The sequence below is a fragment of the Vidua chalybeata genome, chromosome 1 (genome assembly GCF_026979565.1).
Source record: "Vidua chalybeata isolate OUT-0048 chromosome 1, bVidCha1 merged haplotype, whole genome shotgun sequence".
Lineage (NCBI taxonomy): Eukaryota > Metazoa > Chordata > Aves > Passeriformes > Viduidae > Vidua > Vidua chalybeata.
In genome coordinates this window covers 61,718,435-61,733,972 of record NC_071530.1, presented here as the reverse complement: position 1 = coordinate 61,733,972, position 15,538 = coordinate 61,718,435, and positions in this window count along the sequence as shown.

Sequence of the window (15,538 nt, the reverse complement as noted above, 5' to 3'; positions counted from 1 at the left end):
GTTTAACAAAGATGGCAAAAGCATCTCCTCCTATACTTCATTCTTAATTGAAGACATGTTCCACAGCAGGACTGTCTGGTTTGTGTCCAGTGTGATGACTCCTCCCCTTTTTCCATAGTTGGATTAAAAATATAGATTATTTAGAATAGAGAAATTCAAAATGGATTTTTTCAGTGAAAGTGAGCACCTCTCTATAACCACTGTGCTCCTCCTGGGCTCTCCTTTCTTCACCATTTGAGGGACATTCAGCCAGTCATGCTGGAGGGAGGTGAGCTTGGGGTAGTTCCAGACAATCTGTGTTCCCCAGGTAGGTCTCATGAGGAGCTGCAAAGGTGGTGGCTAAGAGAAAGAGCATGAATTGCTCTTTGCTTACAGAAGCTAAGTCCTTCCCCTTGCTCTTGGGCAACTTTTGGGTAAGGAATGGTCTGCTCCACAGTTTCCATGTGCATGTGCTAGGCTGAGCTCTCTGACCAGGGCTGGGGTCTTGCTGATTGTTCAGGAAAGCCACAACACAGAGGCACAAGTGTTCTATCATAGCATGGGAAAAGGGCAGTGGTGCTGTCCTTCTCCATGTTCTCAGTGGAAGGAAGGGACCTGTCTGGAATTAAACTGCTTGGTTCTACCATCCCATAGGGACAGTTGCTTTTGGTACTGTCATTGGCCTCAAGAATTATGTTGCTGAAAGAACCTTCTAACAAGAGACTTGTTCCAAAATGGGTAGGACAGCAGTGTCCCTTCTGCAGAGCACTGTAAAACAGAGCTGCACACAGCCACTGACACACCTTGCTGTCTGTTTAGTCAAGGAGTCCCACAATAAAACAAGGACTTGCTCCCCCTCTAACTTTGCTAATTTCTGTTGCTTCTATTCCCCATTTTCATCTGTCCATCTTGTCATTGTCCTCCAGTTTTTCATTTTTCTGAATAAATGCACTCTTTTAAATGGGGATAGGCTGTCTGCTCTTTGACCCAGCTGGTTTTCAGTAAGTTTTGTAGCTAAAAATTCTTACCTATTTACCTAGTACTTCTGTGTTCACCTCCTCACAGATGGTATCAGCCAGGGAAAGCAACAGTTCCTTTTTCTAACTGTAGTAGTTCTGTTGCCTTGACAGGACCCATTTTTACTGAAAGGGCTAATAATACCTTGCTTTTCCTGCTACTGCTCAGCATTTTTCCAGTACTGCAGACAATTTCACTGAAAGCTTAACCAACATGCCCTCCTCTGTTTGCTTTGTCAGGTCAGGGTGCCACCAGTAATTTCAATGTAGCTTTGGAATTTTTCCAGCATTAGCTGCCTCTTCACTTCAGGATTCAGCCCATGCACCTCTGCATTGTTGACCTCTGGAGCTATTGATTTCTGTAGCTGGAACACATTCAAGTTGCTGATGGAATAATCTGCTTTACCTTATATCACTGAAAAAAATGTTTACAGAAGGACCTGTAAACTGCATTTTTAATTTTGGGGCTTACTTCTGGAAAATGTTGTAAACAATGCATGTTTATTAATAACACCTTGTTTATTATTTTCTATCCAGATATTTAATAAAAAGTAAATACCAAAATCTTTTGTTTAGAAATTATGAACTTAAGCACAAATCTGTACATCCAGTGGCAGAAGTGAGATTTTTTACAGAACCTTCTAATTTTCATCATTTTCCACATCAGAAAGATGCATTCCTCACATCTGGGGCATAATTAGGGGCATCTGGAAAAGTTTGTGCAAAAGGGCATTCACCCTTCCACCCACCCTACTCTAAACAGAAGAGGAGATACTTCTCTAGGCAATACTGACTACATAGAAATGTGCTTCTTTCTTTGGGAACGCTGGAGTCCTTTGCTGCCAAACTTCAGTTTTTCTTGTGTTCTAATCTTTTCTTTTCTTACTTATCTGCCAATGACTGCTGTTTCTCATGCTTGGAAAATATAATTAAAGACACCTGTACATCACAGACGGTATAGAATCATTTCCATCATCCTTAACATATTATGGATTGTTGATGAATTCTCAGCAGTGATTTGGCTCAGGAGAAGCAAAGTGTGTCTGATTGCACTGGCCTTCTCATTTGCACCAAGTCTGCCTCACAGTGTTCTGCTAAAAGGGGCCTTGAATCAAGAACAACATTTGTTTACTGCCACTATTGCCTTCTGTCATGTCCTAAGGAGATCTAACATTGACATATTTGTTAATTGTGTTCAGACAGGCTGCATTTGGGACACTTTGTACACCTAGGCCACCATATAATGGGGGGAAAATTAATCTATGGCTGTATCTTTCTCTGGGGCAGTTTTGTTTTTCTTGGTTGTCTGGGGTTTGTGGGTTTTTAAAGAGTTTTTGATTATGTGGTTCTGTGAGGCAGCTTCAATGACTGTGGTTACAGAAGTCTGAGAAAAATGGGCAGCTGCTGATCTTGCAGTTGTATGTTTTTCTGTGTACCTGTAGGTTGAAGGGCACTATTATTTCTTGAAATATTCCCATCAGATGAAACACAGAGATTGCTTTTATGAGAACTGCAAAAAATGGATTCTAAATGTTTATTTTAGTCTTTAAAAAAAAATACTTATGGCTGCCAAGCAAAGCTATAAATTTTATTTTGTCTAAACCAAAAGAAAGGTTCAATCTTCCCAACACGAGACATTATGTTTTTTAATTCTCTTCTGAGACTTGAAGGCTCAATCAGCTTGTTTAATTCCTCCCTCTGAAGCTTGTTATCCATCAGTTTAATAGGTTGATACAAACTGCTGTTTCCTCGTCCTGGTCTTTACTAGTTTTCTTCTTTAATTAACTAATTTTTTTTTTCTCTCATTTATTTTTTTTTCATACTCTCCCCATCTTTCCCATAGTAATGAACCCTTTTTTGACCAAGAAATTGTCTTAATAAATTTGACTTAAATAAAGTCTGATTACTGTCACAAATATTACCCAAAGCATGTTTTGGGTATACAGGAGTGAGAAGTGAGAGAGTCTTTTATTTCCTAATAAGTACCTCATGTCTTGCACACAGGTTTTTTCATCTACTTTATCATCAGGTGCGTCTTGCAGGTTCAGATGCACAGACTGTGCCTATTGTAGCTGTGCCAGCTTCCCTGCTAAATGTTTGGCAGAGAAAGGCGTAAAATCCTACTCATGAGCAGTCAAAAACAAGACCTGAAAGCAAATTCCCCTAGTGACCAGATCTTACATTTCCTCCCCATCCCACTGCTTCTATCTCATCATGAAACTTTAGTTCCCAAGCAAAATTAATTTTAATTGTAGAAGTAGATTTTCATTGCAGAGAAAATGGTATTTTTTAAAGTTATCCTGCCTTGTCATTTGTTTGGTTTACAAGAGTGCTTATTCTAATTTGATATTGTCAAGCCCTGAATGTGTAACTTCTAAATCAGAAAAAAAGTCAGGCTTTAGTCTCTACACAGCCACCTCAGGTCTGTGTACCTGCCCTGTCTGGTGCTGCTCTGTCCTTACAGGTCTGCTTTGTTGCTGGAGAGACAGAGCCCTGTCTTCTAAAAGCAGATAATATTTTTTAATATATTTTTTAAATTGAGATGACAGAATGTTTACAAACATCCACACAGACATACCAAATTTACACTTTCCTCCCCATGAATCTCTGCTATTCTCCAGCAACTGTTGCTCTTTTCTTTGCTCTTAATTCACATCCAGATATCTGACTTCCAGGTGTCATCCCTTTTCTTATTTTTGGCAATACAGGTTTACTTTTGGAATCTCTCCTTACATAAGATCAACATGAAGGTTTTTGTTCTGGTGGCATAAAACCTCCTTCCATCCACACTGAAAATCATGTTGCTTTTCAAGAGCTCCACATGCATCCAAGTAAAAAAGTGAGGACTGCATACAATGTGTACCTTTCAAATTTCAACAATATAGGTTATTAAATGCAGTCCCAACACCCTGAGCTTTAAGAAATTATTTCCTACTGATTAGGAATCTGGAGAGAAAAACATTGTTTGGTGTCCCACACAGTTTTGCAGACAAAGCATTAGAGAAATGTGCTACACTTGTCGGGGAGTTCAGCAGAGCAGTGGACACCACAGACACAGGAGAATTGTTTGTGCTGCATGTGCCCAGGTATTTGCAGAACAGCGTTCAGCTCAGTAAATCTGCTTTCATTTTCACTGTGAGCTTTGCTTTCACTTTATTGTCACAGGAGGGTCATGTTTCAGCAAGGAGACTGGCAGTGATAAGCCACTGACATCAGTGTTGTCTGGCACTGGTGGAGGCTGAGAGTGACTCCTGTGATGTACAGCCCTTTGTGAAATAAATATCTCAGTAGCACTGCTTCAGACTTCAGATCCTGGGCCTCTGACATGTATTTTTGTACAGATGCTGATCTTTTTTTGGTTAATTTGGTTTTAAAATAAATTTTCTGGTATGTGGAAATAGAATACAATATGTATTCAATATTTTTGGCCGAATTAGCTGGAATTGTTTTGTGATACTTCTGCCTTCAAAAAATCCAAAACCAAAAACCACAAACAAACAAATAAACAAATAAAAACCACCAACAAAAAGGTAGTGCTTTTGTAAAACCCAACCTTTTTCTTTTCTCTTTTAAACTAGCCAGCTAATAAAATCCAAGCTGGGTGGCTACACAAATTTACTCCAAAAAAGTATGTCTCCCCCTGTTTCTAAAATCAGGTGTTTATGGGAGCTTCTTTTTCTAGGATTCATTTTAAAAATAAGTGGGATTATCTTTAAAAAATATTTTGCATTTGTTGCAATGCTGGCATTCCCTAATTTTTGTGAACTGCCTATTCTATATGATATGGACCACTTAAATGAATTGGGAATATCTCTATAATCTCTACAGGTTTACACAAAGCCTGGTGAGAAACAGTATTGCCAGAATCTAACAAAAATATATTTAGACAAGTTGCGTCACACTGGCTATCCTAGGATACAAGACTGTTGGATTCCTGATATCTAAAAGGATTGTTTACTCTTGGCTTCTCCACCTACTGTAAAAGAAAAATAGAACTATAAATCATACCTTACAAAACTTGGTCAGGCTTCGATACCTCAGACCTGGCAAGTTTATCTTATTATGAAGCAGCTGTTTCATACACTAAAGTAAATAGTAAAAATTAAATTCTTGAAAATAGAAGGAGGGAAAGAGGGCAAAAAGAGAGACTGACAGTGGAGGTTGTTCCAGTACATGTAGCTCTGAAAGGGCATCTGATTCTCTGTTGTGTGATAATAAGAATTGCTTGGTTTCTTCAACAGACTGCATATGATCACTATTTGAATCAAACCAGTCTGATGAGGAGAAGCACAGGCTCCCCTCATTTTGGGGGACTGTGGTGTACATGCTGTGCTCCATACACCTTGTCTTTGGCTTGTACGGCATCAGGCCAGCAGGGCATACTAGCTCGTATTTGTTTGATTTTGAACTAGGAATGCTTTAGCAACTCACAGGGAAATAACCAGTGAGTCCAGATGTAACAAAGGTCTTGTACTTGCCAGCTCTGCTCTCCCCAGAGCGTGGTCCCAGATCTCACATGGCCAATTCCTTCAATGGAAATAAGTTAAGCCTTCTTTGAATCTGGTGTTTTCTTTCCGCAGTTGTTTATTTCCAAAAATACTGCTTATGAGACATATAAACTGGAGAGAATTACATTAGCAAGACTGGAAATCCATATAGTTAGCAGAGCTGTGGTTGACTGGTTTGTCTTCTTGACTTACAGCATAGTGGTATTCAAACTGTCACCTACATTTAAGTCATATTTAAATGGAAGTGACTCCAAACTGGCATGTAAAATTCAATTAAAACACCGTGACAACTCCTCTATTTGCATTCTGAGGGTTGTGAGCAAAATAGTCATTAATGCTATTTCTTAATACAGAATAATGAAATTTCTGGGGTCAGTTTCCTGGTGAATGATAAACAACAAAAATACAGAAGTAATGAAGCCTCATTTTAAAATGCAGATGCTGTATTCAGGAGAAAATTAAGTTAATCAATAAACTAATTTGACAATTTAAATTCTGAGTAGAGGCTATGCATTGGGCAGATTTAATGCAGTTTGAAAGACAGATTAAACTATTAATAACATAACCAGGCTGAATATTTCTATCCACTCATACTGAAGGAGTGGGGTGACTTTACTCCTAAATATGTACAATAACTATGTAACAATAGCTGTAATAAGTGGCTTATGTAGGAAGAATAAGTTGGTTCACTTTTGTCAGTTTTGTGTATAGAAACTTGTTTGAGGGAATCTAAGCAGGAGAAACACCTGTAAAGTGGCTGCAGCTTTGTGTTGGTCATAGTGCCCTTAGATAATACAAGAAAAGCACAATCTGCTGCATGTCTTACATTTGTTAGTGGATTTGTTTTTACAGTGACATACAGATGTGGGAGACCATGGCCACAGAGTGATGGTCCTTCATATAGACATTGCACAAAATATCAGTGTAGAAAACCTGATTCCACTGGAGCGGTGGAGAGCAGAAAGAAGGGAGATCCTAAGGTAAGTGGATGTGGTTCCTTGAGGCACCTGGCTTCATATGAGCCAGATCCTAAGCAGAGAACAGTATATTTAAAACTGACTTGAAGAGAAAATGTGGTCCCATTTTCTTCCTTGTGCTTCTTCCTTTGTTCTGTTCTTCTAACCAATCAATCTTATCTACCTGGGTAGTCTTTTACTTTGATAATAATTCTGTTTATTTATTATATTGTAGACAATTAATCTCTCTGTCTGATCACCTTACTCACCTTACTCACTTCTTTTTTCTGCAGCATTGAGATTGTCATCCAGCTGGTGTCCTCCACTTGAGTTTTCTTCCTCAGCCTCTCCTTTCTTGCATACCCATCTTTCTCCCCATCTTGCATGCCTGTGTCTTGCTCTTTATAAACTATCCCGACTGTTGTGATATTTTGGAGTCTAATATCTTGGAAATATACACAGAGTGATAGCTGAAAAAAAATTAAGTGAGTAGGCCAAAGAATCTGGTAAGAGACAAGAAACAAAGTTCAATTGAAAATACATCCTAATGGCTCAGTATACAGCACTGAATTTTTGCTGTTATGTCTAAATACAACTGTATTTTCTTCCACCATCACTGATCCTTATATAATCCTGTTTTTCTGACCTTCAGACTGTATGAAGAGGATCTTTCAAGTTTATAGAGTTCAAGAAAATACAAGTCCAGTTTTTTCAAGCTTTTCAGGGTCTTACATCATCATACATGAAGCTGCATTGGTTATAATGTTCAAGGACCCTGCAAAGCTGAAATCATTGTATATCATTGCAGCACTATGGAAACAGGTCCATCTTGTTGGGTTTTGTCAGGTAAAAACTGTACAAAGCTTGGCTTTGGCTCTTACAGTCCTTTCAGCCTGTCAGTGACCATATTACTTTCCTTCTATGCACAAATAGGTGCAGAGGTCATTTTGCACACTGGGTGTAGCTCCTAAAATGAGCCAGAGAGGAGGGGATATGAGCATGGGGGAACAGCTTCAGGAACTGTAAGGGAACCACTCCCAGCTAGTTAAAAAATTATTTCCATGTGAGCTAATACAATTCCTAAATCTCTTAGTGGAAACAGAGTTCAGTATTATCTAGCTACATCTGGAAAGGTTCTTTGAGTAAAATTTTTATAACATGGCTATTCTAGAAGCAAAGTGGAAGCTCTGTTAACTTTCAGTTTAGTTCCCTGAATGCTCTCACAACTCTCAGGGTACTTTCCCAGCTCTACTAGCACCTGAATGATAAGAACAAAGGTTTAGATCCAGTTGAACACAATGTGTAGTTTTTAATGAGTTTTCTGAGTAGCCAGAGTGAACATGTTTCCCACATGGGCAGTTTGTGTTTATGTGAGTGTGTTGTGTTGTGCTAAATGTGTATTACAGAGAGCATCAGAGTACTGAATGCCCACACTCTTAATATAAAAGCCTTTCTCAGGTAGCTTATAATTTCACAGCAATAGCAATACAGCTTGAGAGTTTATGAACACCTGACGAACAATGCAAAGAAGTTGCTGTATCTTTGTCAGTAGGGGTGTGTGCATGTGTATACACATCTTGCTCAGCACAGCCACTGTTTAGTCGAGGGAGCTGAGCACAATCAGCTTTCACTGACATCGCTGACCACCACAAAAATTGTTTAAGACCATGCAACTTCTCCATTCTCAAACTTGATATTCTTATGCAGCAATGTTTGAAAGGAGGTGTCATGTGGAGAAGCATGGGAGGGTGTTCTGGTTGTTGGAAATACTATTAATTTTAGTAATATCAGAGAAATTAGAATCTGGATGATTTTTTTTTTCCTGAAGGAACTTCAGAAGGTCTGAGTAAGATTTATCCTGAGCATAGTTACCCTTATTCAATCTAGTTCAGACATGTACCTTTTTCTCCAAGTCCCTTCATTCAGTCCCTCTGTAGGTCTTCACATACTGTGGAATTTTCCAGTGCAGACAGGGCTGTTGTTTTGAATATAAAACAGTCTGGGAAAAACACACCCCATTTTCAGTGGCTTCTCTCCATGATGAATAAATCTATAGAGGGGAACAGGCTTGTGCTTTTCCTTTCCTTGCTTTTCTGAAGCATTAAATACAACTGTCAGTGCCAACAGGCAGCCCCTGCACTCTGGATGAGTGGGATGCTTAGAAAAACAGGTTTTAGAAGTGATCCTTTAGTAAAGATCTGTCATTTTTATTGTCTAAATAACATAAGATAATTTTTATTGCTCTTCTTTTACAACTCTAGCCAAAACTGAGCACAGTTTATGTACTGAACAGCTCATTTGCATACCTAGAGACTGTTAGAGCAGACAACTACCAAACTTGGTGCTTCCAGAAACTGTGTAGGTCGCTCTATAGAAATAACAAAGCAATTACAACCTGAAGCAGAAGTGAAATGGATCATTTTGAACAAATGTTAGGCTGAAATACTGGATGATTAACCTATAAAATGGGCAAAGCCACTACTGCATCTGAACTTGTGCCTTTGTGCATTTATGCCTAAAGTCATTTCAAGCCTTCAAATGAAATAATTGACCCAATGTATGTAAAACATAGAGGGGAATTTGTTCTGTGACAAATGTATACTTTCCAAACATATCAGTAAGTCTTCCACCATTAATAAACTGGCTTCAGTGGAATGATTGGTTAGAAAATGTGGACGAACTGCGTTTGGAAAGCATGGGGAAGAGAGAAACATGTTGCAAATGTTTATGTTATTTTCCTTTCTGTGTATAATTTGAAGGAATTTGTAGAAAAAAAATGCAGCATATTCTCCTGCCTCCCTTCTCCTCAAAATTAGAGCAGAAGATTGGGTTTTGCTAACCAGTAGCCAGCTGTGATTCTGTAATTTTCTCTAATGCTCTGCCATGGCTTGTGCAGGGCTGGCTAGCAGCAGGAGGCCGTCATCTCCCAGGTGCTCCTAACAGAGAATTACACGTATCATGAAGCTAACAAATGTGGGAGCAAGATCACTCTGCTAACATTTTCTGGCATTTTTGCCATGTTTCTGAACAGGTCAGGCTGATAGGAATCATTAAAAGCAAGCAAACAAATAAAGAAACCCAAACACAACAAAAAAGAACAAAAGGCACCAAACTCCTCACAAGTGTTATGAGAGAAGGGAGTCTATGTGCTGTGATACTCAGACAGGAAGACACTACAGTTCGTATGAGCAAAGAAAATACAAATGAAAGTGCAACAATAAAACCTTAATATGTACCAAGACACATTTTTCACAGCTCTGTTGTGATCTTTGTTGTGATCTGCAAATGCAGATGTCATTATAATATATTACATTGATGTAATGTAAAAATATGTTTACATTATTTCCACTCCTTGTGGATCATTTACCTAAAGTGCCTGTGGAGTAGATGTTCTGCAGGCTTCTGGGGTTGTTTTGGTGTAATGGTTTTGGGGTTTGGTTTGGTTTGCATGGATTTTAAAGAGAAGAGATTACATTAAGAAAACAGCATACATATATATATACATGTATATATATATATATATATATATATATATATATATATATATATGGGGGAAATTGAAGAGTTTTAATCTGTGTGACAGCAGACTCTACTGAAACTGAAATAGCCCCATCTGCACAAGCAGGTCGTTCACTAGAAGGTGTGAGCAATAGTGAGGACAGAGGTTTTTCAGGCTGGTGATGGCAGGTTCAACACATCCAATGTTCCTGTCAATGTCAGTATTTTTCAGCCTGAGGGAAAATGCAGCCTGATGCAAGCTGCATCAGGGCACTCAAATGGGAAGCATTTTTATAATCAGTCTATTTCCTGAAATGAAAGGAGACGACCCACTGTGACATGCTGAGATATATGTTGTTAACTGCTCGTCATAACAATTCTGTTTCTTCAGTAAGATCTCTTTTTCCCCTTACCTCCTCTCCCTATGAAATGATCTTGTCAATATGGAAAAAGCAACCCTGAGGAATCTATAATTTAATGAAAAATTGCTGTTGCCATGGCATAGAGTTCATATGTTTATATTGAAATAATTTCTCAGTCTTCATTTGCATCTCCTGACTCTCTAAACAGCTATATCAGCTGTTAAGATTCAAACAATTAAAAATGCTCAATTATTAAGGAGAAATTAAAATAAGTAATCAGCTTAATACAATTTCAGCTCAAAAAAGCCTTCCCTGGCAGCTCACAGGAAAAGCATATTTGGATGCTGTTAACATCTCAAATTGACTTAAGTTAAAATACACCAGGGCAAGATTAAACCAATGCAAAGACACTGGAAAAAGAACCAGTGTTTCCTTTTCACTGTGAACAATATGAAATTTCATCAGCTTTTGTTGTTAGGATGTCATATGAAAATACTGTGCTGAAGCCTGCTGTGCAGGCTGTTACGGTTTCCTAAATGAAACTCTAGTATAGATTGCCTGGCATCTACTGAATTCCTCTGTTCATTTGACTGAAATATTTGTACCAGGGTTGTTCTTGTTCCACTTTCAGTGATTGAATATAAGAGAATTTTTACTCTTCTTGGGTTTTTTTTTTTAAATTCCTTGTTTTTGTTGTTGGGTGTAATAAAGTTTTTCAGTCCTGATGAACTGATAGTAACTGGGTTGAACTTAACAGAAAGAGAGGCAGATGGTACCTACACCTCTCTTGCTATTCCTAAGACACCTATTGCCATAGTTAGAAGCCTCTGCTGTTATCATCTTGGATGTCTGCAGGATAGATGCTGCAAACTGCACTGCAGCTCACCAGATGATTTTGTGGCACATGGGGTGGTGCAATCTGTTGTACAATCACGAAGAGCATTGGCCAGCTTGTATGCCCCAGGTTAAAAAGCCTAAAACTATAAAAGTTTGGCTCCTGCCCCTTTAGATACCCTGAGCCAAACTTTGGGAATGTACAGCTAAGAAGTAAGAGTTTGTGCTTCCATTTTATTTCTATCACTGAAGATTTTAGCTCAGATTACCAGACACAGGCAAGAGAGCCAGGCCTTCCTGGGATACTCAGCTTCAAAGCTCAAAGTCATGGAGACTCTCTGCCCTGTTTTGTGCTTCCTTTGGTGCCCTGCTCTCCAGTATGCCAGTGTTCTTTTTATCTTTTCCTCCCTCTTCCCTTCCCTTTTGAGACTACCCATTTCACTGTATATTTGACCCTCAATCATCTTCACATCTGTGGTTGAAATTCACCTCTAGAAGAAAGTTCAAACAGCACCTTAGGCACTTCCAGACACTCCTAGACTTTGAGAAGTGAGTCACACTTGTGCTCTGTGGTCTGGGACTGTCCTGAATGACATCACTGACCTTGGTTTGATGATTTCACTCCTTGTGGGCGAACCTAAAACCACTGCTTTGAAAATGAAACTTTGCTCAGAAGGAGGCTCTTCACCCTTGTGGCTTTCCACACAGCGCCCATACACCACCGTTAACATGGAAGTCCTAATGGTTTTTCACTTGGTGAATTAAAAGGCAATGATGGTCCAAGAATCGTTTACTTTTTTCAGACTTCCCATTCATATTCCCCAGTTTGCCTCCAGGCCAGCTGATATACAGATGGCTCTTTTAACTGCTCTTTAAGAGACAGCTTTATGATACAGGGTATGGTCTCTTTCCCAGGCTAGGAGGATTCCTCAAGAAGGTCTGTCTGCTTACCTTATATAAGATTATTTTTCTAGCCTACAGCAGTCTGGAAGGCTGAGGTTGTTTGCCTGGAGGATTGGTTGTTATTTGCTTTTTTCCTTAGCCTACTGCATGTGTGGGGTAGAGGAGGAGGAAAAAGGTGCCAGGTGCAAGCCTTCTAATCTCTAGTGCTTGATGAATAGTTAGTTTTGTTATTCTAACTTCGTATATCCATCTTAGGGTTGATGAAGGGATAGAAAATAATTGTGGACAAGTAAATTCTTAAACTTATTTGGCATAGCCAGTCCATCTCTGAACTTCAAGATTCATGTACTTGTTCCTAAAGTGTCCAAAAAACTTACTAGTTTTGTTTTGTATTCCCAAATGACTGAGTCGCTGAATATTAATAATCAAATTACTAGTGATTGATGTGGTCAAGAAAAAATGAAGCTCCCAACAAATTCTCACCACCCACCTGGAAAGACTTCATTTCATTTTTATATGGAACACATCCCAAACTTTTAACTCACCTTGTAAATCAGTTGTAACTTCCTGGGCACATCAGTGCACAGTGGTAGCTGATGCTCTTTCTATTTTGCCAAGCTGGCTCAGAGTATCATGCTGTGACCAAAACAGGTTCTTCATCTGTCATTTAAGAAAAAATATTTTTACTGCTTAGAGTTTCAAAGCAGAGGTAGTTGAATAAAATATTTATTAGGGCCTGGTGAGGTACTGTCAAAATGTGTAATGAACTCTCAAGACATGGATGATGTTTAATGAAGAATCTTCTCAACATTTTGCTTTCATAAGAAATTTGTTCATTAAACATGCTCATGTTTAAGTGTTGAGGCTTATATAATATCCTAGGCAGGGTCCAAAGGCTGCCTATAATGGTTGTATGACATGGATTTTTCTTAGAGTCCTTGACTTCCTGTTTGGTCCAATAGAAATATAAATGAATCTTGGACCGGCATACATGGACAGCTGCAATTAATAAGTGCACGCATGTTTCATATACATATGTTATATAAACATATCAGAGATGAGCATGAGCTTGGATGGTGCTAATTAGAGGAATGGGACTTTGCTAGTGAATCAATTCCTTGGTGAAAGAAGTCTTTTTGTAGAAAGCATTTTAAGTGGGATTATTGGTATCCTTTGAAACACTGATGAAATCTTCATAGGAATTAGGTGACAATGTTTATGAGTAAGAACACCCAAGTTGTGTCTAAGAGCTAAACTGACTTTTGATCCTTCAGAATTATCTCCTGAGAACCCTTCTTGATTGCCTCTGCAAAACCTGATTTAACTTTATATGTTCTGCCTCCAAAGTTCTTCCTGCCCTCTGCTCAGTGAATAAATAAAATGCTTTTAGATAGGTAAATATTACCCTTTCATAAGAACAAGAAAAGGATATGCTGTTGTGAGCATCTGATCTTTCTTTAGTCTTTTTTCCATTTCTCAATGAAGCAAACAAAAACATGTAAATCTCAAGTACTCATGGGAAGGAAGCAAGAGGGACAAGCCATCACTTCTCTTTTTTTGGATAATGGAGCAGCACTCAGAGACACTGAACAGAAAGAGACTCCCATTGTGCACAGGCTACACAGACACGTGAAAGAAGCAGCCTGTTGTTTCAATATTACTGTCATAAATCTGTGCATGTATTTGATAGTCCATATTGTGCTGCTGCAAAGGTGTTTGTCTCCCAGCAGCCTCCAAGGAAATGCGTGAGTCTGTTTGCATCGCTTGTTTGCAGTGCTGGAACTTAGAGCTGTTGCCTCACCAAGCACAGGAACATGAGGGTGAGTTTAGATTAGTTTGGGAAGCTGACTCTAGTGTGGTTTCCTCCTGTTTGCCAGGTATCAGCTCTTGCTGACAGTATTCTGCAAGGGAATTTCCCCTAGGAAGAAAGGTTTTCATTGGACAAATGCTTCTCTGAAGGATGTATAAAGGAAAATTGCACTGGTAACGTCAGGCAGGAAAAAATAACTGTAAGACCTCCAGCAGGCCTCCCTAAATATTAGCACATGTTCTATGATACAGGCAATAAGAAAAATAAGTAGTGATGATAGAAAACCACATTTTATATATGTTTTTGTTATCCACAAAGTCAGTATTGTATTTGAACAAAAGGACCTCTCATACAATGTCAATTTTATATTTATACCTTTTATAAGAGGACATGAAATGTCATAGTTCTATAATTCAGAAATATGATAATTAGCTGCTTAAATATTTAAATCACAAGAAGCTATTAATAGCATAGTCAGCCATGTACAAATACTATTTGAAAAGTAGCAGAAAATATGCAGGAACTGTGTAATTACACAGTTTGTTAAGTCTTTGTATTTCTCACTGATGAGACATCATCTTGCCTGTGTGTGTGTATATATATATATGTTATATATGTTTGCAAATGAAATCAAACTTTCATCATTTGATGCTTCAATTGCTAATTGTACTGTGGGGTCCAGTACAGCAATAAGTATCTACAGTAAATAAAAGCTGACTGTAGCTCAAGAGTAAGCTTTTCCCATATCTGAATCTCACTTCTAAGTGGACATAATCCCATTTTTCCTTACTCTCTCCCCAGAGTTGTTTTTCTTCCATGTTATAAACAGTTCCAGCTGTCATCCTAGCAGTCATTCTTAACTCGTATAGCTTAGGTCTGAAAAGGAGGGCCATATTCTATCATGGCTATTGAGCCATGAAGGAAAGGTACGTCAGATCTCCTACTTCAGATTTTGACTGATAGGGACAAGCAATAGAAAGAGAAATCTGTCTCTCTTCTTGTATCTCTGCTCAGTTCAAAACCTTTGGATCCCACCTATCTTCCTGAGCTCTCTATTGTCTTTTCCCTGTGGAGTTGTTCCCTCTGCTATCCTTAATGATATGTTTGCCTCCCTGAATTTAGAAAGGCCAGTAACCCAGATTGCTGTTTTTTCTGTTAGCAGGGATGAAAAGAGAAGGAAATATTATTTTTTTCCATTCATCTATATTCTTAAAATCTATTTAAAATTCTGTTTGTAATATGGAAGTGCTACACATTTTTTCTTCTTTCCCCAAGTTGTCTCTCATTTCCTTGCTGACCTTTTAATGTAAAGAGCTTAGAGATTTTTCTACTTGTTTTCAGTCGGGAAGCTCCAATACTCCTGGAAATAGAGATACCTGTGGTAATCAGTAAGTGACAGAGCAATTATCAGCACATTGAGATTACTGGACTGCTGTGGAGGATTTAGACCAACTTGTACTTCATAAGGAAAAATACAGTTGCTTCAGCTGAACAATCCAATGCATAAAGAAGGAAGACTAGAGTGTGCGTTTTATTTTATTAACATTTCTCAGTTCAGGTCCTCAGGAAACCTCTGACCAGTATTTATTTGACAATGTCTCTGTCCAGAATAATATTATGATTAGAATCAAAGGAAGCGGAAAAAGAAAATGTTTTTTTACTGAAATAAAGT